The sequence below is a fragment of the Notothenia rossii genome (genome assembly GCF_949606895.1).
Source record: "Notothenia rossii genome assembly, chromosome: 5".
In the NCBI taxonomy this organism is placed as follows: domain Eukaryota; kingdom Metazoa; phylum Chordata; class Actinopteri; order Perciformes; family Nototheniidae; genus Notothenia; species Notothenia rossii.
In genome coordinates this window covers 51,112,136-51,138,765 of record NC_136903.1, presented here as the reverse complement: position 1 = coordinate 51,138,765, position 26,630 = coordinate 51,112,136, and the positions used below count along the sequence as shown (strand labels likewise).

General features: G+C 46.0%; 1 protein-coding gene and 1 long non-coding RNA gene across 2 annotated transcripts in view; one reads left to right on the top strand and one right to left on the bottom strand.

The window, feature by feature from the left end:
- The window catches only part of LOC307038731 (E3 SUMO-protein ligase ZBED1-like), a 236,827-nt gene extending 210,228 nt beyond the window's left edge, over window positions 1–26,599 (bottom strand). The window contains exon 1 of the mRNA XM_079680378.1: window positions 26,114–26,599. The gene's annotated coding sequence lies outside the window, so the exon portion shown is untranslated. The remainder of the gene's footprint in view (window positions 1–26,113) is intronic.
- The window catches only part of LOC307039104, a 514,347-nt gene that overhangs the window by 270,209 nt on the left and 217,508 nt on the right, over window positions 1–26,630 (top strand). The gene's annotated exons all lie outside the window — the stretch shown is intronic.

The following is a 26,630-nucleotide window of genomic DNA, read 5'->3' as shown; positions in this document are numbered from 1 at the left end:
ATACAACAGGTAATAGGGGGAATAATCGGGCCGTTCGATGTGTGTGTTTGTAGAGGTGTGTGTGGTTGAAACGTAGCAGCCTGCAGTGGGGAACACAGTGAAGGCGGTGTGTACGCGCTGGTGCTGCACTTCTCAGAGGCTGCCTCCTGATGCTGCAGCCATTTCATGAAGTGAAGGAGGCTTTACAAATAAAAAAAATAGCTCTACACCTCTGGCCGCAATGTCCTTAAAATGAAGTCCGAGTTCTAAATATATCTCAAATAATGTATGCACTGCCATTTCCCCACATAAACATAACAGTCTGCGATTAAACGGTTGTCTCCTGTGTGCTCCACTTCCTATTGACTTTCTCTGCGCACGAGAGGCTGAGACCTTATGCTAACCAATTTTGATTTATTTTGTATGTTTGGGATGAAATAATATGACTGGTATAGGTGCGAAAATTAAAAGAAAAATTGAATTTCTTTTTAGAAAATATTTTATATATTTATAATTCTACAAATATTACGATAAACTCACAGCTATTTCGCGGCCCGGCAGTAACACCTCCGCGGCCCCGGTACCGGTCCGCGGACCGGGGGTTGGGAACCCCTGCCGTAGAGGATGCTATTGCAGTAGTTAATGATGGTGGCGATGAGTTGGGAGATGGCAGGGAGACTCTCTTTAACACATTTGGAGGGCATTGGGTCAAGTGTGCAGGTGGAGTTGATTCCAGTCATGAAGTCGGACAGTTGCATGGGGGTCACAGGGTAGAAGTGGGATAGGGGCTGTGAGGTGAAGGGGGGGGGGAGCAGGAGGGGAGGTGGGGGGTGCTGATGAGGGTGTCAGATTGCTGTAAATGTTGCTGATTTTGGTTTGGAAAAACAAGAGGAAGGAGTTGCACTGTTCGGTGGTGAAGGACGAGGTGGCGTTGTCACAGGGTTTGAGAAGTTTTGCTGATGGTGGAGAAGAGACGCTTGGGGTTGCTGGAGCCAGACTGAATGAGTTGTGAGTAGTAGTAGATACTGGGCTGCTTTGAGTGCTTTACTGCACTGCTGGAGACAGTCTTTGTAGATTTGAAGATGGACGGTTAGTGTGGTTTTCTTGTGTTGGCGTTCAAGTTGACGTTTCCTTGATTTCATTTGGCGGAGTTCGGGGGTATACCAGGGGGCGGAGTGTATGAAAGGGACATTTTTTGTTTTTGTGGGGGCCAGTTCATTGAGACAGAAGGAGAGGGTGCTGTTATAATAGTCCACAAGTTCAGATGGGTTTTCAGAAAGTGGAGGGGGGAGACAGACATCTTGCAGCAGGTAATGGAGGCAGTGATTGCTGAAGGTGAGATGGATTTGAGATTTCTGTAGGTTATTGTGCCGGGGATGTTGATGTCCATGATGATGGCCAGGTGATCAGAGATGTGGAGATTGAGGCTGGACAGATGATGGATGGTGAGACAATGTAGCATAAATGTGAACTCTCATTACAGGAACAATACCGGAAACAGACGTAGAAAAGATCCTCAGCTCGCTGATTGGATGTTTAAGCCGCAATGCACGTTTTAAAAAATATTACTGATTTTCTTTGAACATAAGAATGTAAATACTGAATTGAGAGAATAGTAAGGCGATTTGGGTGATGGGAGACACATCTATGGAATCACAATTTCAATAGCTTACCATTAAATGACGGATATGCCTTTCTGACTGTGATGTTTTACAAATCAGATATTAATGTGTAGAAGTAAAACATGAGAAATAGTATAGCAATATCCTGTAAAATTATGTAAAAACATGAATAAAACTAAATATCTTCAGATGTTATACATATATAAGTGTCCTACACTAATAATATAAAGTTATATTTAGTATGCTGTGTGTACCATGTGTGTGGTTAAAGCACGTTATTGAATTATTTTTGTTGAATAATGTTATTTTTGTTGAATAATGTTATTTGATGAAAGATATTAAGAGTACATATTTTCATAGGGGGAAAGTAGGAGGTCAATGATAGAAATATAGAATATAAAAAATCTAGAAGATACTGTAAGTGATCTCTACAATAATACAGTTTAGTGTTGGATGTACAAAGATATTAATATGAGGATGAGCAAAACAGACAAACTAATTAACCTTTATTAACACATTAAATAATACTTTCGATTAAGGTCTTCTGTCAAATAAGAAAAAAGCTTTGGGGGTATCTATCTACAGATAAATATTAAGCCTGACAAAGTACTTAACGTCTAATATATTGCTTTCCTGCAATGTTAACTATGTTGAAGCACTTATTTTAACTGATATTATACATTGTATGTAGATAGTATAAGAAATGTGCAGAATTTGACAGTTTAATGGTGGAGGTATACACACATATTGATAGATGTCTTGTAATGCACTGTTGAGGAACCTGTGACCCAAGTTTTTCATTCATTGCATAACTACATCGTAGTTGTGTATATGATATGTCAATAAACCTTAGAAAATCTTGAAATCTTGAAAGGGATGTGCAAAATAGCAATTATATACAGTTTTTAATGAACTATTATGAGAGAATAACGAGAAATTAATATACTTTATAGAGATCTGCAGATAAATGTTTAGTCTTCTCAAGCACCAACTATCTAATATCTCTCCTGATTGTTGGCACTTGACAATCACCTTTCCCTGAATTTTAATCAGGTGTAACTAAAGTCTGATTCAAGGGTTGTTTATATTTCACATCATTAATCAGAATCTGCAAAGTAACTAAAATACATTTTAGTGGAGTAAAAATACCAGGATAACCTCTGAATTGTAGTGGAGTAGAATTACAAAGTAACAATGAGCTGTCATGTGGGTATAGTAATGCTGCCTATAATGGATACAAGCGATTTTCACCCATTTAGTAATTACATGTTTTAGATTTGTACATACCAATTTGTTTTTCCAATCGCCTAAACCTCTAGGGCTGTACACAGTTTAATAGTGTCAACTTCTAATTTTGGGAAAAATGAAAACGTCTTTTAAAACTACAATTCCCAGTAGAGACGTGCGAAAGGGAACATTTTGCAAAACACAATAGCCAGCATGTGTAGTTCTCAGGGGGCGTTCGAGTCCAGTTTTGAATAGGCTGCCGTGGTTTCGTTCCATTTCAAATAGCTTGACGCTCGGCGTAACCTTGGCGCACTGCCACTCCAACATCCAATCCCAGAGCTTGAAGATTAATCACAAGCGTTGTCGCAAAGCGGACAGGCGTCGCCACTGAAAACACAATAACAACTCAGGAGGGAGCCAGTCTAGATTTCCTTTTGAGGGCCACCAGCTGCAGAGAGTTAACTAATTAAAGGGGCGTGGCCCCACAGCTGTGAGAACTCAGCAATCAGGTGTCCATTTTAGGTAGCTCTTTCCTGGAGCGTCAGCTTCAGACAGACGAAGACTGATAAAGATATTAGAGTCCTGCGGGAGTCACGAGGGAGGCAAAGAGGAGACAAATCCTACTTTGATTGAGCTAAGTATCGCTGGTGTTTGATTTTGTTTTCTAGCCCCTCATGCTATAATCATGTGTATTTTCTCCATTCCTGTTCATGTGTCTTCTCGCAATTATCCCTGGCCCCGTGTATCTCCTAATCGGTATAACCGGCCTGCTCTCGTCTATCCCACATGCTCCACTGAGATCCAACAGCTAGTTTCAGGGGGCCTGTGGAACTGCCAGTCAGCTGTTCCTAAGGCTGACTTCATCTCTGGCTACGCTTCCCTGCAGTCCCTGGATTTCCTTGCTCTCACTGAGACCTGGATTACTCCATCCAACACATCCACCCCAGCAGCTCTCTCCACAGCATATTCCTTCACCCACACACCCAGACCCTCTGGCAGAGGAGGTGGCACTGGTCTCCTGCTCTCTCCCAACTGGAGCTTTTCCCTCTTCAAGCTACCTAACTTCACTCCTTCCACCTTTGAATTCCATGCCGTCACAGTAACCCACCCTATACAATTAACCATTGTTGTTCTCTACCGTCCACCAGGCGTCTTGGGGGACTTCTTGGAGGAATTAAATAATCTCCTCTCACACATCCCTGAAACTGGCCCTCCCGCTGTACTTCTCGGAGACTTCAACCTCGAGACAGGGAAGATAGATGAACTAACATCTCTGTTAACCACCTTTGCTTTCTCACTGTCTCCATCCCCACCAACTCATAACGCTGGCAATGTCCTTGATCTCATATTCTCAAGGAACTGCACTACTTCTAACCTCTTTGTAAACCCGCTCCACACATCCGATCACTTCTTCATTTCATTCTCTCTACCCCTTTCCAAACATAACGAACTAATCTCTTCTAATTCTGCACCTGTCCGCCGCAACCTTCGTTCCCTCTCCCCCTCTACCTTTGCCTCATCGGTGCTCTCAGCCCTCCCTTCCTCTGACTCGTTCCAACTCCTGCCTCCAAACTCTGCTGCAGAAACTCTCCTCTCTCATCCTCTCTGGACTCTCTCTGTCCTCTCACATCTCGGCAGGCTCGTCAGTCCCCTCCTGCTCCCTGGCTAAATGACGCACTGTGTGTTAATAGAACCATCCTTCGGGCAGCAGAGCGGAAATGGTGGAAATCCAAACACCATGACGACCTCCTAACCTATCAGGCTCTCCTCTCCTCTTTCTCTGCTTCCATCTCTCAGGCAAAAAGCACTTTCTTTCAAGATAAGATCCAATCTTCCTATTCCAATCCCAAAAAACTATTTTCCATCTTCTCCACCCTCTTGGACCCCCCCAAAGCCCCTTCCCCCTCCTCCCTTCTGTCAAGCGACTTTGTTAACCACTTTGAAAAAAAGGTTGATGATATTCGCTCTTCTTTTTCTGACTCACCTTTACTCACTGCTGGGTCACCAGACCCTCCTTTCACCCACACACTGACCTCCTTCTCCCCTCTCTCTCCAAGTCAGGTTCTTACCCTCATTACCTCTGCCCGCCCTACCACCTGTCCTCTGGACCCTATCCCTTCAAACCTCCTTCAGACTATCGCTCCTGATATTCTACCGTTTCTCACCCATTTCATCAACACTTCTCTAACTTCTGGTCACTTTCCAAACAGTCTCAAGGAGGCAAGAGTAAACCCTCTCCCAAAGAAACCCACTCTCAACCCGTCTGATGTTATAAACTACAGGTCTGTCTCTCTCCTCCCGATCCTGTCTAAAACACTTGAACGTTCTGTCTTTAAACAACTCTCCTGTTATCTCCATCAGAACAACCTTCTGGATCCACACCAGTCTGGTTTCAAGGCAGGTCACTCAACAGAAACTGCCCTCCTTGCTGTCACTGAGGAACTGCACACTGCTAAAGCAGCCTCCCTCTCCTCTGTCATCATCCTTCTGGACCTGTCTGCTGCATTCGACACAGTGAATCATCAGATCCTCGTTCGCACTCTCCAAGAACTTGGAGGTTCAGGCTCTGCACTTTCCCTCCTCACCTCATACCTCAAAGACCGCACCTACAGGGTTACTTGGAGAGGGTCCGAGCCCGACCCTTGTCAATTAACTACAGGGGTCCCTCAGGGCTCTGTTCTTGGTCCCCTCCTCTTCTCCTTGTACACAAACTCGCTCGGATCAGTCATTAGCCCGCATGGTTTTTCATACCACTACTACGCTGACGACACCCAATTAATTCTGTCCTTTCCCCGCTCAGAGACCCAGGTCGTCGCACGCATCTCTGCTTGTCTAGCTGACATCTCTCAGTAGATGTCTGCTCACCACCTCAAGCTCAACCTTGACAAGACTGAACTGCTTTTCCTTCCGGGAAAAGATTGTCCCACTCTTGACCTAACAATCAACATCGGCACCTCTGTTGTTTCCCCGATTCAGACTGCAAGGAATCTAGGCGTGACCCTAGATAACAAACTATCCTTCACTGCAAACATCGCTGCTACAGATGGAGCGATTCATTTCGGACAGTTTGAAACGCGAGGGCCGTGATTGGTACGTGATCTGCCCTCGCTCAAGGGAAAACCTCCAGCTTGACTTGAGACCGCCCCCGTGATAGATAAATGTATTTATAATGAAGCCAGCTGCAATGGATCATTGATCCACCAGGAGGTGCAGTGGGGTTCCACACTGGAGCTCATGTGAAATAAAGTCAGATACAGTACGCTGGATGTACAGCGGAACTTTGTTAAGATCCATATGTCACGGATATCATACTCTGTGCTAAATAAGACACATGTAATCATTTACAAAACATCAACATGTTGTTATTTAACAAAATAATTGTGTTATTCGAAAAAAACGAACGGGAGGAAATGCAGCCCGGCTCTCGATTTTTAATCCTAATTTAATCATCATCTTCACCACGATCATTTATGTTTATGTTCGCCGAATTGACATGAAATCACTGACACATATGAATATACTGTATTCAACTTCATTAAAACGTTATTAACGTGCCTAAACTCAGTAATTCACCAAAAATATGTATATTTTAATGGAGTTTCGTCGGTCGATCAGGATCCCAAAGTGTAGCGGAGGGATCCTCATCTGGATGAAGGGTGTTATTTTCCCCATAAAGAACAAGTCGCTGCAAATTATCCCGCTTATTACATGGCCACATTCTCAACAAAGTAACGACATGACTCCCAATATTAATTGGAATGCTTTTATGGATTTAGAAAATGTTTTTATTGATTTAAAAAATAGTTGTATGTATTGATTTAAATTCACATGCATCCGCTAAGAAAAATAGTCCGTTGTTACAGTTTTTTAAACAGTCTGAATGAAACGGCAGCTCTCAGCTGTGTATTTACACAACTAATGGCCCATCAACCACAGCTCTCTGCCCCCCTCCCCCCCTGATCTTTCTTCTCCAGCAGCTAAATGAACAGTAGGTTACTCTGAGTGACCATAGACTGTATGTGACAATCTTACAGTTAGTGACGTAACAACACCATAAAAGCTGGTGGGTTGAAAGCAATACGGGAGGTAAAAATAACTACAATAATTGTGACTTATTTATTGTGGCTTTTATGTTTTTAGGTATAAAATGTTATGTAATTCAGGCTTATAGTTCACCCTTCTCTAAAAGCCTTCAACAATGACAATATTCATTGTAATTTAATAAATCCTTCCAACACACATTGTAAAAAATTGCCTACTGTAAGTTAAGAAATCATTTCAATATGTACATCTTCTGATGTAACAACAATAACATTATAAATAGTAACATAGCTGAACATGGTATTGCACATTTAGCTTTGAGTGTTACTGACCTGAGATGTTTTTATTACATGAATTAAGGTGACTGAGGCTTTTTAACATACAGGGATGCAAACTCATCAGGTATGAAAAAGGTGACAAGGATCCGAGCCCCCGGCTCCCCACCCCACGGAATGACAGAGGATTTTAGCAGTCAGAACAACTAAAGCAGCAGTGTTAATAATAACAGAAACGCCAAAGAGTCACATAATAGAAATATATAAAAGCATTTATTTCAAATTGTGGAGCAGTCAGTTTATAATTTTGGCAGCACTGTTGAGCATTTTGAAAATGTATTTTCAGGCCTCTGTGCAAGGCTTAAGTCTTTTTATCTTTATAGCCACATGGTGTAAAGTAACTAAGTTCATAAACTCAACAAGTACTATACTTGGGCACAATTTTGAGATACTTGTACTTTATTTAAGTATTTCAATGTTTTGCTACTTTGTTCTTCTACTCCACTACAGTTCAGAGGTACATGGTGTACTTCTACTCCACTACATGTATGTAATACCTTTAGTTACTTCACAGATCTGGATTAATTAAGTGAAATATAATCAAGTGTTAAATCAGACTTTAGTTCCACCTGGAATAAATCCACAAGCTACCCTGCAGTATACAAAGTCATTCAAACTAGCTGCACCTTTAGCAGCTTTGAGAACACTTTCATGATCAATCATTATAAAACATATCATATCTATTATTCTGAAATGGACCAATCTGCACAATGACTACTTTTACTGTCACTACTTTCACTATATTTTGATGATAATACTTTTCTACTTTTACTTGAGGAACATTTTGAATGCAGGACTTTTACTGTAACAGAGTATTCCTACACTCTGAGACTATTACTTTTACTCAAGTACAAGATCTGAGTACTTCTACTTTTACTCAAGTACAATATATATACTTATACCACCTCTGTTTATAGCCTATGAAAAAAACTATTAGAAATAGAAGGCTAAAGCTAACGTTAGCAGATAGTGACAATGTATGCTAGCTAGCTAGCTCAACGATTCCTTAAATAATATTGCCACAGAAAAACTTTTCAGTTCACATCACGCTCTGCCGCTCCGACAGGGAGCTCTGCTCTGAACACCTGAACGGCCCGTTCTAACAGCTGTTCACCAGCGGTCCAGTCTGTGCCACAGTGACTCCGGACGCACAGTTAATATTAACGAACGCACCCGTAGGTAATGTAGCTGCTGAAGCTAGACCATCATCTCGGAGCAGCAGAGCCTTATTATACATCCATGAGCAGAGCCGACAGGCAGGAAGACTCGTGCACACAGCTCGTACTTCATTATAATATATATAAAAAGAACACCATGCGTGTCATGATGGCACATAACAGCTCACGGCCGCATATTACTCCGGGTCCCAGCCCCCCCCATACCCCAAAAATATTTGTATTGCAGATCTACATGAATCACACAAACGACTTATTTTGGATTCAAAACGGCGAATTTCGCCGAAAGGTGACAAGTTTGCATCACTGAACATAGACAGAGCACAACTGAAACATAACATCTGAAACGATGTAACAACATTAATACACTTATTATTATTATTTTTTATTGATTTAAAAAATAGTTGTATGTATTGATTTAAAAAATAGTTGTATGTATTGATTTAAATTGACATGCATCCGCTAAGAAAAATAGTCCGTTGTTACAGTTTTTTAAACAGTCTGAATGAAACGGCAGCTCTCAGCTGTGTATTTACACAACTAATGGCCCATCAACCACAGCTCTCTCCCCCCCTCCCCCCTTGATCTTTCTTCTCCAGCAGCTAAATTAACGGTAGGTTACTCTGAGTGACAAGCTTACAGTTAGACACAACACTGTCATTGCAAGTGACCCTCAGCTAGTTGACTTTTATGTTCAACTGCTAAATTCGTTACTGATAAAAAAAGGGCTTCTACTGTACCTAATTACCTTAACACTAGAACCGCCAGAGGTTTTTGTATAGGCCTACCTAAACCCGTCAAATCCCGCTATTAGAATGCAATTTTTAACAACATAGGGTGCTACATAACACACTTTCAGGAAAAGTCAGGGACTGGGAGACTTTAATATTTTATTGAAAAAAAGTTACCTTGCACACACACAACAACACATCACACAAATTGACCCGATTGGCGGTTCTAGTATTAAATAAACTCACTAATTAATGAAACCAGTTCAATACGCATTATTAGGGTCTGAGACCTAGGTCGGCGAAGACCCTATTGAAATCGGTCGCGCAGCGACCGATAAACCTGCGAAACACACACAAAACAGGGAAAACGACCGGCAAAAGCACAGAAAAGGTTCGGAAATCATGACGGGTGATAGGCCGCGTGAGCCCACGTGACTGCGAAGACGTGACTCGTGACTCGTGCAACTCGTGACTCGTGACTGCAACTCGCATGATTGATATCGGTAGGATCAATTTAGTCGCTCGCAACGCGAGCGATAACCATGCAAAACCCACACAAAACAGGGCAAAAGACGGGCAAAAGTGGCCTAAATCATGACAGTAGGTAGCCCACGCCAACCGAGTCACATGGGCGCTCGCGCCATCCTAGGCCGTCCATAAACATGATTGATATCGGTCCGATTATTATTATTATTATTATTAGGGTCTGAGACCTAGGTCGGCGAAGACCCTATTGAAATCGGTCGCACAGCGACCGATAAACCTGCGAAACACACACAAAACAGGGAAAACGACCGGCAAAAGCACAGAAAAGGTTCGGAAATCATGACGGGTGATAGGCCGCGTGAGCCCAGTCACGTGGGCGATTTATCGCGTTTTTCGTCCTCCGCACTTTAACGAACTCCTCCTTGGGACTTTATCCGTACGACTCCAAATTCGTCGGGTAGCTTCTCGACAAATGGGCGATCTAAAGTTATCACGGAACTTCTTTTCTTTCGCACGGCGCAGCCGTGATTTGGCGCCAAAGTTCGCGTTCGCTCGATGCTAGGCCATCCCTCGCCATGGAACACGATGATGTCATAATTCAAACTGACATGCTCAGAACGCCACCAAAATTCACATGATGATTAACACTGCGGCCCTGAACAGCTCTACGTCAAATCCGATGTTACTTAATATGGCGTTACCATGGCAACGGATCCCTCGCCATAACACACGGTGTCGCTGTAACTCCAATGGACACGGTCCCATCGTCCCCCAATCTTCACTTTTATATCACCGGTGAATGCCTCAACAGCTCTACATGAAATCTGAGATCTCATCGTATGCCGTTTCCATGGCAACGAATCCCTCGCCAAAAAACACGATGTTCTGTTAACTCAATGGAAAATCGTCCAAACGGCACCAGACTTCATATGATGGGTGATGGTCAGGCCCTAAACAGCTCTATGCCAATTATGGGATGTCATCGTATGCCGTTTCCATGGCAACGCATCCCTCGCCATACAACTCTATGTTGTCGTAATTCAATGGAAAATCGTCCAAACGCCACCAGACTTCATATGAATGGTGATGGTCAGGCCCTAAACAGCTCTATGCCAATTATGGGATGTCATTATTTGCCGTTTCCATGGCAACGCATCCCCCTCCATAAAACCCAATGTTGTCTTAACTCAATGGAAAATGGTCCAAACGGCACCAGACTTCAGATCACAGTTAATGGTCCGGCCCTCAACACCTCAATGTGACAATAGTGATTTTTCCTCAAAAGCTGTTGCCATGGCAACGCATCCCTCGCCGTTAAGCACGATATTGCTAAAACTCCTGTTTAAATGTTCAAAAAGTGTTCAAATTTCACATGTGTGCTAACGGTCAACCCCTCGAGACATATATGTGTCAGTTTTGAGATTTCGTCAAATGTCGTTGCTATGGTAACTAAATGGTCGCCGTGAAACACGGTTCTCTCATAACTCCAGTTAACTTGCTCCAAACGGCCCAAAACTTCACAGGTTTGATAACGATGCAGCCCTCAACACATCTAGGCGTATTATGGGGTGTCATCAAATTCCGTTGCCATGGCGACAGATCCCTCCCCATCAAACACAATGTTTGTGATACTGCTGTAACTCCTGTGTACGTTGTCCGATCGGCCTGAAACTTCCCACGTTTGCCAACGGCCGAGTCCTCGAGACATCTGCCTGACGTCGACGTGCGGACAACAGCCTGCGGAGCGTCGAAGACCCGCTCAACACTGCTCGCAGCTTTAATTCTTATTCTTATCATTCTTTATGAGCGCAGAAATAGTCTTAAAATCAGATCTGTTTTTTAAATGAAATCTGACGGCAGGCAGTTAGCTCTGATCACCTATGACAAATGCGCCGCACCTAATCGCTGGCCATTCAGCCACAGACACTGTTCGAAATGGGGGGGAGCTAGGAGGAGCTTGGCTCCCCCGAAGAGGGAGGGAGCTCCCCTGAAGGCTGACTTTGAGATAAATAGGGGGAGCCCAAAACAGTCGTGCATATTTGTGTCACACAGATTAAAAATGTTGAGTTTCTGTAAATAACAGTTCTTGAAATAAATAATAGTTATTGTTCATTACAGTTTCTGAATATTTGTTTTATATTTGTGAATATGTCTGGGTGTTGCCATCTGTATGTGGCGGCGCTGCATTCTTACTTACGTTGCTATGATTATGGCGGTGATGCCGGCGCGGTATTTGAAATGTTCATATTGATATTTTTTTAACTCTGGCTGTGTAATAAAAAAATATGGCAAAACGAAAACAGCCAAGCGTCACAGCTTTTGGATTCACAAGCAAAGAAGCGAAGGAGTCTAAAAATGACAACGTGAACGGAAAACAACTTTTAGTTGGCCGGCTGTAAGCGGCGTTAGGGTCGAGTTTGACAGCTCCACACCGAGGGAGAGGCCTGCCGATGCGGAGCCTGAAGAGGCTTCAACAACGGCCACATCCGCCGGCATAGTGACACCGTCTGTATTAGTAGAAGAGTGTTTTTATAGCAATTGATCGCATCCGCGCTGCTGCGCCAGTCAGCAGAGCGTGCGTGTGACATATTTAGTAGCAGGATGTGCTCTGAAAAATAGGGCTCCCCGAAAGCAAATGAGTAATTCGAAAACTGACAGAGCTCCCTATATACAAATCAAACTGTAGAAGGTGTGAAAGCACCTATTGTTTTAAATAATGGTCGGAATGTGACCTGTGAGCCTTCTGAATCACCGTGGGACAGCACATTCTAAACTAAAATGTTCAATCAATAAAGTAACATCTTATCTTATCTTAATAATATCTTCATATTAATAATAATAATAAATCATACAGTATGTGTCCGAAAGGGAGCAGGAGGAAGCAAACACAAAAATATACTGCATATTAAAGCAAACGATTATAAAGGTTAAAGTATGAGCATAACAAATAAAGAAGTGTAATGTAAACATTTACATTATAATTATGATTATTTAATATATAAAGACTATATATTATTGAATTACAAGATTAGATATACTTTAGTTGATCTAAAATATTGATGTGTTAAAATGCTCTTCAAAACACAACTGAAAGTCCATGAAACTTGTCTTTCTGTATTTGTGAATGAAGCGCCATCTCCTGGTTAAAACCTGAAATTGAAAATCTGGCAACGCCCTCTTGGAAAATAGTGGGAGGGCTTAACATTCCTCTATACTGGTCTTTGGCTGGTGGTAGGCAGGAAGCTGTAAGCTGGAGTCCGAAATTCAGTGCTCCATCTGTACAACCCGCTGCTGCAGATACACTCTTTACAACATCAGGAGAATACGTCCCCTCCTGACCCAGAAAGCGACGCAGGTTCTGGTCCAGACTCTTGTCATCTCACGCCTAGACTACTGCAACTCCCTCCTGGCTGGTCTACCTGCATGTGCCATCCGACCTCTGCAGCTCATCCAGAATGCAGCGGCTAGTCTGGTCTTCAACCTTCCTAAATTCTCCCACACCACGCAGCTCCTCCGCTCCCTTCACTGGCTTCCGGTAACTGCTAGAATCCACTTCAAGACAATGGTACTTGCTTACCATGCTGCAAATGGATCTGGTCCTTCCTACATCCAGGACATGGTTAAACTGTACACCGCAGCATGTGCACTCCGCTCTGCATCAGCCAAACAGCTCGCTGCACCCGCACTGCGAGGGGGACCCAAGTTCCCATCAGCAAAAACACGTGGGTTTGCTATCCTGGCTCCAAAATGGTGGAATGAGCTCCCCATTGACATCAGGACAGCAGAAAGCTTACACATCTTCCGGCGCAGACTGAAAACTCATCTCTTTCGAGCGATAGAATTATTAACAAAGCATTTATATACTAATAAAGGACTGGCTTATCTAATGCCAGTTGAGTAGCACTTGAAATGTTTTAGCTCTATGAAACCTGATGTACTTATATGATTCTGTTTTCTTCAAGTTTGTACTTTGTTGGTCGAACGCACTTATTGTAAGTCGCTTTCAATAAAAGCGTCAGCTAAATGCAATGTAATGTAATGTAATGTCACAACAATAGCTGGGGATTGTGGGTAGTGTAGTCTTTTTGGCGCTCCATATTTCAGAGAAAACAAGTTGTTTCTCAGAATTGAAGGGGAAAAACACAAAAGTATTGCACACAATTTAAACCTATCAATCTCGTGTAATTAACAAAGGTAATCTGGTGTTTTTGAGTTGATGAGTAGTGGAGATATCACTGTTAAATCAATCGAAACTAAGGAGAATACTTACTTCCGGGTGTACAATTCTCCGTTATCCAATGGGAATGGATGCTCACATTGCCTTTAAGAGCTGCCGACATAAATGGATGCTGTGCTTCCATGAGCGTCAAATACCGCCGCCTATGGGAATACATTGCAATCAGTTGAAAGCTCTTTGCGTCCGTTTATGAAGCTGAAGGAGCCTCGGCACGTCCCAACTGCACGCCCACGGGGCCCTGACCAAGCGTCGCTCCTGGACGTTTAGGGACTGAGAGTGTGTTGGTTGGGAAGTTGATGTGTTGAGAGAAGTTGCAGCAATGAAGGGTTTCCTTAAATTCAGAGGCATATTTGCAGGTGGGGTCATCAACATGAATGTTAAAATCACCTAAGAGGAGAACAGATGGAAATATGGCAGAAAGCTGAGTGAGAATGTCAGAGAGGTCGGAGAGAAAGGAGGGGTTTGGCTTCGGGGGACGGTAGATGATGGCTGTGATCAGGGGAGTGGGACCAGAGAGTTTGAAGATCAGGTGTTAAATGAAGAAACATCGGGGAAGGAGATTATGGTAGGTTTTATTTCCTTTCTGATAATAGCAGCTATACCACCACCCCGCCCGATGGGATGACCCACACGAGCCTCAGAGTTAGGGTGGAGTTGGGGAGGAGACAGACATTTTAGCTCAGCAGACTTCAGGGAGCCGAGGAGCATCTAGGTAGCAGCCTGCTAGGTCCGATAATGCTAGCTAGCTAGCGGGCTAGGGACCGGTGAGCAGGAAAGAGCCAGCAGGTAGGAGATGACAACACAAAGGTCTGTGTCGATTCGATAGAGAGATGCTGCTATTTTTGCTGATGACTGACGTTTCAAAAGTAAAGAGCCAGACAGGAGAGCTTCTGATCTGGACTAAAGAACAATATTTGGGGCGGAGGAGCGGCGAACAAACAACGCCAGCACCCTCTGCGACCCAGGAAAAGTATTACTGTACTATCTTACTGTATCTATGATCAAAATGATTAACCCTCCTGATTATCCTTGCAACAGATGTAATCGATTTATCTGTTTACATAAGCTTTGTGAAACGTGTTGACATAATACATTTAATTAAAGTCAACATATCAGCATTTCCAGTACGTCCACACACACCTCACCATGACACCATTTACACTTTACTCTCTGCTTTGTTGCACTTGCTAGTGGAGGACAACATTACATTCAACTCAAAGGTAGATGTTGTTGTTTGTAGACCAGTGCTTGAATTGGAATAAAAAAGGTGCCAGTACTCTAAATCAGCAACTGTTTCAAGTCAATCTATTTATACAGCCAAAAAACAAGTATTTGGCTCAAAGTCATATCAATCCTATAATGCTGGTGGGTTTGTCTCTTTACTGTATATTTTAGAAAGGCTCACTGAACTTAAACAAAATGACTCAGGGTGCATCTGAGATTAGAGGGGGTGCAGTGGTAAAGTGCTATTTTTATGAGTGGGGAGTGGACCTGACACCCTGGGGGGTCCGGGGGCATGCTCCCCCGGGAAGATTTTTTTTTAAATATTGAAGTTAAATGCATCAATCTGGTGCACTTTGAGAGCAAAATGAAGAGATATATGGATACCTCTCAACATCCATATGAAGCAGAACTGTAAACAGATTTACTTTTTCTTTATGGATATAAAAGAAACTAAAGCCTGACTCCTACTGGCAGCTGGTTAAATGACTCCTCGTACCTGAGTACACTCACCATCTTTCAGCAGGAAAGGAGAGAGGGAATCAATGTAGCTGCCAGGCAGGACGCAGGGGAATCCAGACGGTGGTTTATGTGATGCAGACATAGCACTTTGTATGGAGACCTGAGAGAGAGAGAGAGAGAGAGAGAGAGAGAGAGTGAGAGAGTGTGAGAGAGAGAGAGAGAGAGAGAGAGAGAGAGAGAGAGAGAGAGAGACAGACAGAGACAGACAGACAGACAGACAGACAGACAGACAGACACATTATATACTGTATGTGTTAATTATATCTACTTTTTCAATATTATTATGTATTGTTTTATACTCACATTGTTAAAAAAAAGGCTCCAGAAGGCCTTGGGGACACTAGTATCAGGGGCTGGAGCTGGACAGGTGTACGAGATGCCCTGATTTCCTTGTATTCACGAAAGCCCTGAACAGTCTCTCTTCTGTCCACTTTCAGCACTTCGCACAAACGTAGCACCTCTGTTTCCCCATACTGTATGTCTAACTCCTCTTCAGGCCAACTACCAGGATGGAGAACTTTTATGTCATGTGTTAGCTGATTGTCCCAGGCCTCCCGGCCATGTAATGGGCTTTCTCTTGTGCTGACATGAGAGGAGGTTGTGGAAGTCATTCTGTGTCTCAGATTCTCTACCATACTGCGGAAAAACTGACCTGCATGAATCTGTACAAGCCTGCCATTCTCACGCAGGGCAACACCCTTGAAAGATTTCTCAGCTAGAGCTCTATGAACTGTAGTCATATATGGGCCAGGCTTGGAGACCATGGATTCAAAAACTCGTATTTCTCGAGTTAGCAGCCTATCTGCTGTAGGCAGTGTCATCTCTCTTTTTTGGAGTTGCCGAGAGAGGTCACTGAGCTCTGTGAGCGCATCATACATCAGTCCCAGATTTCTGACAAACGGTGCAGATGTGAGCACATCATCAAGGCCCTTGTACTTTGCTCCGTCTCTGGAATCCCTGCTCGTGTCGTTTGCAGCATTTGAAAAGTGATCATGAAGCACTCTGTAGTTTTCCCAGACTGCTCTGACGCTCCTTTCACTTGAAGCTACCCAGCGGATGGACAAAACACGCCCAATCACCAGGAAACGCTGTCCGACTGCTTGTGCACACTGCGCTAACTGGCTCTGATTTTTGGGGGAGGCATGAAACAATGAGTAGAGTTTATCAAAAAATATTTGAAAATGATTGAGCCCTGAGACCAACTTGACCACATCCCCAACTGCCAGCTCTAGTCGATGATTCGAGCAGTGCCACACAAACAGGCTTGGGAATTTACTACACAACTGGGTAGCAACGCCTGTTCTCTTCCCTAGCATTACTGAAGCCCCATCACATGCAAAAGAAACTAAACACTGACCTAAAAAGTCCTCGTTAAAATGTCTTCCAAGACACTCCATTAAAGCCTTTGTGATGTCATCAGCCCACGGTCCATCCAACTCGATCAGCTCCCAAAAAAACGTTTCGGGCTCAGCATCAGCTAATGCTTAGCGTAGACACACAACAAGCACAGTTTTACCACTAATAGTGGTAGATTCATCGACCAAAACACAGAGTTTTCTTTTGTTTTCTATAATGTCTTTTCCCATTTATTTCTTCAGCTTATCTGCTATGTGGTCGATGATTTCGCCGCAGGTTTTATTAGAGTGCAAACCCTTCCCACGTTCAGCCCGTTCAGTTTCTGTAAGTTCAAATCAATTGGCATGTCCGTGAATGGCCGGCTATGCTTTCCAATTTTATATGCCGTTCGAAAAACTCTGATAGTGGTTTCGTATTCTGATCTATGCATAGACTGCACTTGCTTTTGAATTGCTTCACGTGAAGCAGATTGAAGTATGTCAGCAGCTTTTACATGGGCTTGTGATTCTTTGTGTTCTTTGATTTTTTTTTCTCGGGCTAGCTTGTTGTTTGCACTTCTCACTACCGAAATGAGACACTGCACACTCACCCCATTCAATCGAGAGTTTCAGTCCTTGTCCAGTGTGTTTTCCCAAATATTTCACCTCTTTACATATCCGACATCCCAGCTTTTTGTCTTTAACAATGAGCCATTCATTGGTCTTGCAAAAATAGTCCACCTGGTCCCTTGTCCAGCAGTCAGGTGCATCGCTTTGACCGGTGTTGTTGGTGGTAGTTGCGCCAGCAGCAGCTAACGTTAGCGGGAGAGAAGGCTCTGTGGGAGCTAGTGCTACTGAACTTGGAGCAGGAGGCTCAACGAGAGAAGGTACAATTTCAGACACAGGCACAGCATTTTCTGTATTTGCAGTCGGCTCCTTGTCCGGTGACAACCGCTGACTTTTCGCACTATTAAGCCATGCTAACATTTTCTAAATGCTAACATAGTCGTTATGTGATGTCTTTTCTGCTCTAGTTTATCGTGGCGATGTGTCATGAGATGCCGCCGGCCGCCTAGGTACGCTGGGCACAGAGCTGTAGCTGGCTGGGCATATTTGTTGTCATGCGTCATGAAGTGCCGCCGGCTACCGACGGCTACCGACGGCTGAGTACCAGCATTTTACTGAGTACCGACAAGCTGCCGGTACTCAGTAAGAAGTGCGGGTACCACATGGGTGCCGGTACTACACCGGTGAGTACCGGCCCAATTCAAGCACTGATGCAGACTGTATATGGGGCTTGCTACCGAATTAGTACAAAGTGCGGTCCCACAACAAGAAAAACTATTTAACAAAACAATTAAGTATACAGACATAGATATTTACTAAGAATTTGTTATGGTCTATTTAAAGATAAGGCATTAAATGATATAGTGATAAGCTTAATATATACAAAAACATTAATAGGGTACTTTCTATTGGGAAGTAGCTCTCCCCAACCCTGACATCTAAATTTCAATTTCTGTAAATAACTCTTAAAGGTCCCATGTCATGCTTTTCCTGTTATTACCCATCCCCTTGTGTGTTATGTAGCTTTTTCTGCATTTAAACGGTCTGCAGAGTCACAAACCCTCAAAGTACACCCTGTAGCGAGTAAAACTCTAACACAGAAAAGACCTGTCTATGCTGCCCCAGAACGCCTCGTTGGAGATTTCTCTTTTTCCATTGTTTACTTTTTGGGTATAGTGACGTTACGTCTGCGGAGACGTTACAAACGTTACATCTGCTGAGACTTTACGTCCGCGGAGACGTTACGTTTGGACCAATCCGCGGACATCCTCACATGCGGCTTTCACACCAGCGCTTTTCCCGTTCTAGCTCCGTGCTAGAGCTTTTCTGGTTCAGCTCCGGTTTCCCTTTTCTGCTCCCGCTTTGTTCACACCACCCAGAGACCGACTGGTGCTGCCGCTGCTGCGTCATGACGTCACCGTTTACATCGCTGATTTGCTCCCCAACTGCGTTACGGGGGACTGCGTTGGGTCGATGATCGTGATGCTTTTAATCACACGAAGCCAGATTAAATTAAATAACGACTTCTCCAACCTTATGCTTTTCTCCAGAGTGCCGTGGTTCATTGTTTATTAATGTGTTTCAGCTGCATTTACCGACCGTTGCAGTGCTGGCTGCTCTTCCACAGGAGTTTATTCTCCCGTTAGCTCCGGGTTAGCTCACACTGCAGCGGCCGCTCTAAAGTATTCACTGTCCGACTGTCACACAAGCAGCTGATACATATCCCCAGTTCCCCTTAAGTGAATGTGTGTCAGTCTGAATTTACGCTGTTTGGCATCACAACGTTGTTATGAAAGTTTTTCTGGTATAAAATGGGTGATGTTAGCATAGCAACCGAAGCTAAACTGACTACTTGCTATTGCTATCCTATTGTGGCATAAACCGTTTTCTACAGGCACATTTTACCGGCATATTTTTATTATGATTCTACTTGTGATAGTCTGACACGACAACCTGTGCAGCCCATGTATTGATTCAATCCGATAGCTGCTATAATACAAAACAAAAGGTCTGCCTCTCTCCACACAACCCAGTCTCACGGCATTTCGTGTTCACCAACACGATTTTTAATCTATTGATTCGTGTTCACCAACACGATTTCCCCCTTTTTTTTCGTGTTGCACAGCACGATTTTAAAAGCAATGTATTTCTATTGGTAGTCTTTCGCCTTTTTTTTTCGTGTTGCACAGCACGATTTTAAAAGCAATGTATTTCTGTTGGTAGTCTCACGGCATTACGTGTTATAGGAAGACCGGAAGCTGTGTGGTTCATAAAAACATGTTCTTACTCAATATCAAGCCACGATTATTGCTTTTATTTAAAATCGTATCATTTCGGACTTTTGTTGCTGTCTGTGAGGAAAATAAATGGGGCTCATTTTTCCTTCTAATTTGTTATTCTTTTCAAAATAACACACTGTTATTTATTCAACAATAACACACAATTATCCTTGTTTTTATTTATTTGTTTAATTCTATAATCTCGGGCATTTTTGCCGTCCTTCAGGAACTGAATTTCAAAATAAAAATAACCGGAAACAGATGTAGGCCTATAAGGGACATTTCGAGCATCATCGAGTTTAGGATGGCCGAAGACACTACACTACCCATAATCCCCAGCTATCGTTTAGGACTACAGTCCCCGTGATTAAACTTCAAGTCGAGATTGGATGTTGGAGTGGCAGTGCGCCAAGGTTACGGAATCGAAACTGGATCGAACGCCGCCCCCCCCCAACAATTAGAAGTTGCCAGTATTAAACACCAATTATTAACCAATTAAAATGAACCGATTAAACATCTCTCTGACACAGTTTAAACGCATTTCAATTGGAAGAATTGTTTGTGTCTCCTCTTCGTGTCTCGGGAAGCTGGAAGCTGTATTATTTTCAAAAATAAAAATAATAAAATATTTTTTTTAACCATAACGGGTACTTTACACAACATTGAGTCAAACTTATCCTTGTTTTAATCCTTGTTTTATTTATGTTAAATTGTTGTTGTCGGTTAATTTTCCATTTTATTTATTTTGGTTTAAGATATCATTATTTTTTATTTATTATTATCATGTTAGATGTTTAAACTTTTCTGCATTTTATAAGGCAATATAATGTAGCGATCTGCATTTATTGTTCAAGTGTTCTGTTAACTGTTTGTGTCAGGCTTCTGTGAGGAGAGCAGGTAGGGGCGGGGTTGGGGAGCAGAGGGTTTGGTGTGTGTGTGTCTGGGTGGGCGCGTGCAGGTGAGTGAGAGGTTGGCGCGAGAGGAGAGAGAGTGAGAAAGGACGGATGAGAGCCGTTGGTTGTTAATAAACCTGTTTAACTTGAGAACGCTTCACTCGTCATTCCGACACGTCCGGGTGGACGTTACATTGGTGTCAGAAGTAAAAAAACAACAAAAAAAACAGAGTTTTATCCGCTAATCGCCGGTAGCCGCAGCTAGCACTGACTCGGCTAACGTTAGCTCTGCTTCATCGGCCGGTAAATAATGGAAGCACAGATGAACCGGACCGGAGCTCGTCCAAAAGTCAAGGAGGAGATGGATGGCTTATGGCGTGACTCAGAAGACAATTTATGGCGTGAATTAAATGCTGCTGCCGGTTTCGACTCGGCCGGCGGGAAGCGGCACGTCGGCGCAGGGACCTCCCCCGGGAGTGGCGCGGCGCCGGTTGTAAACAATGATGGCGGCGCCCGGCTCCAAGTTAAAACACCGAAATACAACGGTAAAGCCGACTGGGAAGCCTTCCATGCCCAATTTGAACTGTTATCACGGGCTGTGGGCTGGTCTGAGGACAATAAGGCGCTCCAGCTGGCCCTGTGTATTACAGATGAAGCTTTATCCTGTTTGCTACTGCTCAGCCCGGCTGAAAGAACTGACTATGGGGCCTTGGTTGGGGCTCTGAAGCGGCGGTTTGGACAATGCAGCCAGCCTGGGGTGCTGCGTTCGGAGCTGTCAAGCAGACAGAGACAGCCGGGTGAGCCGCTCCGCATATTGGCTAATGACATTGAAACCCTGGCGAGAAGGGCATACAGCCACATGTCCCCTGAGGTGCAGAGCGAGCTGGCTAGGGACCAGTTTATCCGGGCCATAACCCCCAGGGAGCTGCGCGTCCAGACACAACTGGCACATCCCCGCTCTCTGCAGGAAGCACTGGAGCTGGCGTTGGAGAGAGAGGTTGTAGGAGGGGGGCAGAGAGCACGCACACGGGAGGCGGCCCGGTTGTGAGAACGGTGAGACAGGAGGAGCCAGGACAAGAGAAACCAGCATGGGCGGCTGAGTTGACTGAGCTAATCCGTGCTATGGCACTGCAATCGCCGCAGGGCAGCAACCGTCCTCGTCGGGGTCCTCTGGTGTGTTGGGGGTGCGGCCAGGTCGGCCATATTAGCACAAGGTGCCCCATGAATGCTGATATTCAGGGAAACGCCCCCGGGTCTGTGTAAATGGGACGTCACAGACCCCCGCCGTTGGGTCCCATCCTGCCTGGTCTCCAGTGGACAGAGCCCAGCTGCACGGAGGGGGGAGCGGGGCTCCGCTTCCCCCAGAAGCAAACGACATCGCAGAGTCTGTGAGGGTGGTGGGCTGGACTCACGCGGGGGATTTCTGCCATGTCCCCGTAACCCTGGCAGGGGCCCCATGGACGGCCCTTGTTGACACCGGCTCCACAGCGACACTGATGAGACCGGACGTGGTCCCAGCGGGGACACGGTTGACACCCACTCTGGTGAAACTGCGAACAGTAACCGGTGAGCTAGCCCCTATGCTTGGGAGAGGGGTGGTGGTTATACAGGTGGGGGGGCTGTCAGTGTCTGTTAAGGTGTGGGTTGCGGCAGTACAGGACTCCTGCATATTAGGACTTGACTTTCTGCGGGTTGCACGCTGTGTGCTAGACCTGGGGAGGAACACGCTGGCCTTTCCAGGGGGTCCCACAGTTGAAATGGTGCACCCCACACTTGCCACGACACCACACCCACCTACATCAAGAGTGACTGAAACACTTCCCCCACCCCAAACCCCCCCCCCTGCAGCCATGCCCCCTGTCATCAATGCTAACCCCAGCCCCAACCCCACACCCCGTACTCCAGTTGATGTACGGCCCCCGGCCCCGGAACAACAACCTGCAGCTCTAAAGGGGGACAGACGGGCGGCAGTGAAGGAGGTGTGGAAACGCAGCTGTGATGACTTAAAACCCGAGCAGCGGGAGGAACTGTGGCAAGTGCTGTGGGAGTTTAAGGACATTTTTGCTCTGACAGAAGAGGAAGTGGGCCTGACACACCTGGTGCAGCACGATATCGACACGGGCGACGCACGGCCCGTCAAGACACGCCCCCGCCGCCTTCCCCTGGCCCATCAGACAGCAGCAGACAGCGCTATTGATGAGATGCTGTCAGCTGGCATTATTGAGCCCTCTGACAGCCCCTGGGCCTCGGGGGTTGTGATGGTCAATAAGAAGAAGAGTTCAAAGATGAGGTTTTGTGTGGACTACAGACCGCTGAACAGTGTGACCAAGAAAGACTCATACCCGCTGCCCCGCATAGATGAGTGTTTGGACTTGGTGTCTGGCTCATCCTGGTTCTCCTCTTTAGACCTGCGCAGCGGGTATTGGCAAGTTCCCCTCAGCCCAGAAGCCAGACCAAAGACAGCTTTTTGCACTGGGAGGGGGCTGTGGCAGTTTCGAGTCCTCTCCTTCGGCCTGTGCAACGCTCCGGCCACGTTTGGGCGGCTGATGGAAAGGGTGCTCGCTGACGTTCCCCGACAGGAGTGCCTGGTCTACCTGGACGATATCCTGGTCCATGGTAGCTCCTTCCAGGCGGCTTTAGGAGCCCTGCGGCGGGTTCTACAGAGGATAGCAGCAGCGGAGTTGAAGCTCCACCCCGACAAGTGCTGTTTCTTGAGGAGAGAGTTGGAGTTCCTGGGGCACCGAGTCGGAGGAGAGGGCATCAGCACGCTGGAGGAGAAGGTGCGGGCAGTAAAGGACTGGCCAGCCCCCATCAATCTGCGGGAGCTGAAGAGCTTCATTGGGTTAGCGTCGTACTACAGGCGGTTCGTGCGTGGCTTCTCTTGCATAGCTGCACCCCTGTTCCGCCTGCAACAGAAAGACTGTGATTTTGCTTGGACTCCAGAGTGTGAGCTGGCCTTCAGCTCTTTAAAGAAGGCCTTGACGGAGTCTCCCATCCTCACTCCCCCAGACCTCAGCCTACCGTTCGTCCTGGATACGGACGCCAGTGACGTCGGGATGGGGGCGGTGTTGAGCCAGGTGGGGCCTGGGGGGGAAAAAGTGGTGGCGTATTTCAGCAAAACCTTCAACAAAGCTGAACGGCGCTATTGTGTGACACGCAGAGAGTTGCTGGCAATTGTGAGAGCAATCAGCCATTTCAGGTACTACCTGTGTGGCCTGTCCTTCACAGTGAGGACTGACCACGCAGCCCTCCAGTGGCTGATGTCCTTCAAGGAGCCCGAGGGACAGATTGCACGCTGGCTAGAAGGACTGGCGCCGTACGTCTTCACAGTGGAGCACAGGGCGGGGGTTCGCCATACCAACGCTGACGCCCTGTCCCAGCGCCCCTGTGCTCCCAGCGGCTGTCGGTACTGTGAAAAGAGAGAGGACCAAGAAAAGGAGCTCTGTGCAGAGGAGGAGCGAGACCACAGGCATAAACCAGCCGAGCCGGTCTGCAGAGGTGCACGGATCATCGACTCACCCGAATGGAGAGCGCGGCAGGAAGAGGATGCTGACCTACAGCCAGTGCTGAGGTGGGTGGAGTCAGGACAAAAGCCACTGTGGAATGAAGTTGCTGGGTGCTCGCTTGCCACCAAAGGACTGGTTGCAAAGTTTGAGGCTCTCCGGACGAAGGATGGAGTGCTGCAGAGAGCCTGGAAAGAGCCTGCAACGGGGGAGGAGAGGTGGCAGGTGGTGGTCCCCAGGGCGCTGAGGGAAGAAGTGCTTAAGGCCTCCCATGGAACTACTGGGGCAGGACACTTTGGGGTCTCCAAAACCTTGCGTCGACTCCGCCAAAGCTGTTACTGGGGCCAGCTCAGGAGAGATGTTGAGGACTTCTGCCGCCGCTGTGACCTTTGTACGGCGTACAAAGGTCCCACTGATCAGTCACGTGCCCAGCTTCAGCAGCTAGCGGTGGGGGCCCCGATGGAGAGGGTGGCGGTGGACATAATGGGCCCATTCCCGTGCACAGAGAAGGGGAACCGTTACGTCCTGGCCGCCATGGACTATTTTACAAAATGGCCAGAGGCGTATGCTATACCAGACCAGGAGGCGGTGACCGTTGCAGGTGCCCTGGTGGAGGGCATGTTTGCCAGATTTGGAGCGGCCGAGGTCATTCACAGCGACCAAGGAAGAAACTTTGAGTCGAGGGTGTTCGCCGCTATGTGTGACCGGCTGGGCATGCAAAAGACGCGGACTACTCCTCTGCACCCGCAGAGTGACGGACTGGTCGAACGGTTCAATAGGACTCTGGGAAAACAACTCGCTATCCTCACCGCGGAGCATCAGCGTGATTGGGACATGCACCTCCCTCTTGTTCTTTGGGCCTACAGATCGGCTGTGCAGGAGTCCACCTCATGCACACCGGCCCTGCTCATGCTGGGGCGAGAGCTGCGGACACCAGCAGAAATGGCTTTTGGCCGACCCCCCGACACACCAGCGGTTCCTCCGGGACCGGAATATGCCAGGAGGCTCCAGGATAGAATGGAGTCAGCACATGCCTTTGCCCGCGATCAGCTGCAGAAGGCGGGCATGAGACAGAAAAGAAACTATGACACGAGGGCTAGAGGGGGGGACTTCAAGGCCGGGGACCTGGTGTGGGTGTATAGTCCAAGAAGAAAGAAGGGCCGGTGCCCTAAGTTGGACTGTCACTGGGTGGGCCCTTGTGAGGTGCTGGAAAAGCTGGGAGAGGTGGTCTATAGGGTCCAGCTGCCGCCTAGAGGGAGACGGGTGGCCCTCCACAGGGACCGGCTGGCCCCATACAGAGGCGATGCACATCCGCGGCCTAGACCCCCAGCATCGTCTAGGAGAAACCAGACAGTCACTTCCCCCGATTCACTGACTGTGTCCCCTGCTGACCCCCCACATTCACCCCCACCCCCAAACTCACCCCCTGTTCCGGGACAGGATGTTCCAAGCCGGCAAGCGCAGCCGCCTGTGTTCACTCCAAGGCGGCCTCAGAGACCAAGAAGAGCCCCGGGCCACCTCAGAGACTTTTTATGCATTCCCTCGGGGCGAGGGACTTAGTAAGGGGGGGGCAATGTAGCGATCTGCATTTATTGTTCAAGTGTTCTGTTAACTGTTTGTGTCAGGCTTCTGTGAGGAGAGCAGGTAGGGGCGGGGTTGGGGAGCAGAGGGTTTGGTGTGTGTGTGTCTGGGTGGGCGCGTGCAGGTGAGTGAGAGGTTGGCGCGAGAGGAGAGAGAGTGAGAAAGGACGGATGAGAGCCGTTGGTTGTTAATAAACCTGTTTAACTTGAGAACGCTTCACTCGTCATTCCGACACGTCCGGGTGGACGTTACAATATACTTTTTTGTTTTTGTCCGTAGGCTACTTAGGTTATTAAAGAGTTATCGTGTCAAAATATAGGAAATGTATTAATATTTTATTGTATAATCGGTACAGGAAATTACATCATTCAGAGCACCACCTATAGACAAGTTTACGCGCCAAAACACGGGTAGCGCCATGACACTACACAAATGCACTTCATTTCCGCCGGAAGTCTTTTGCACAGCGTCTGTCGGTGTAAACCGATGTAAACAGTCAGACGGGCACTGGTGTAAACACAGCGATTTCGATGCTAACAGTGATGCTAGCTTGGGAACACGATTCTACTTCTTTGACTGGAGATGGCGTTACTCTCCCCCACCCGAATTCAGTGCAAAACTGGGAGGATAACATGACGACGTGGCCCAGCATAAAACCAAAATAAACTGCCTTATTTAGGTCATGCCCACAGGAGCCAACAGTTGTCTGTTGTTTACATAATGCACAATTTACATGATCTCTTTATGCTGTGCAATATATCATATGTGCCTGTACTGTTTGAGTGAAAATAAAGTTTGATGTAATTTAATTTCATTATTGCACTGTTATTGCATTATTGCATTTCATATGTTCCTTAGAGTGCTACAATTTCTTTTAACACAGTTCATCATTCATAT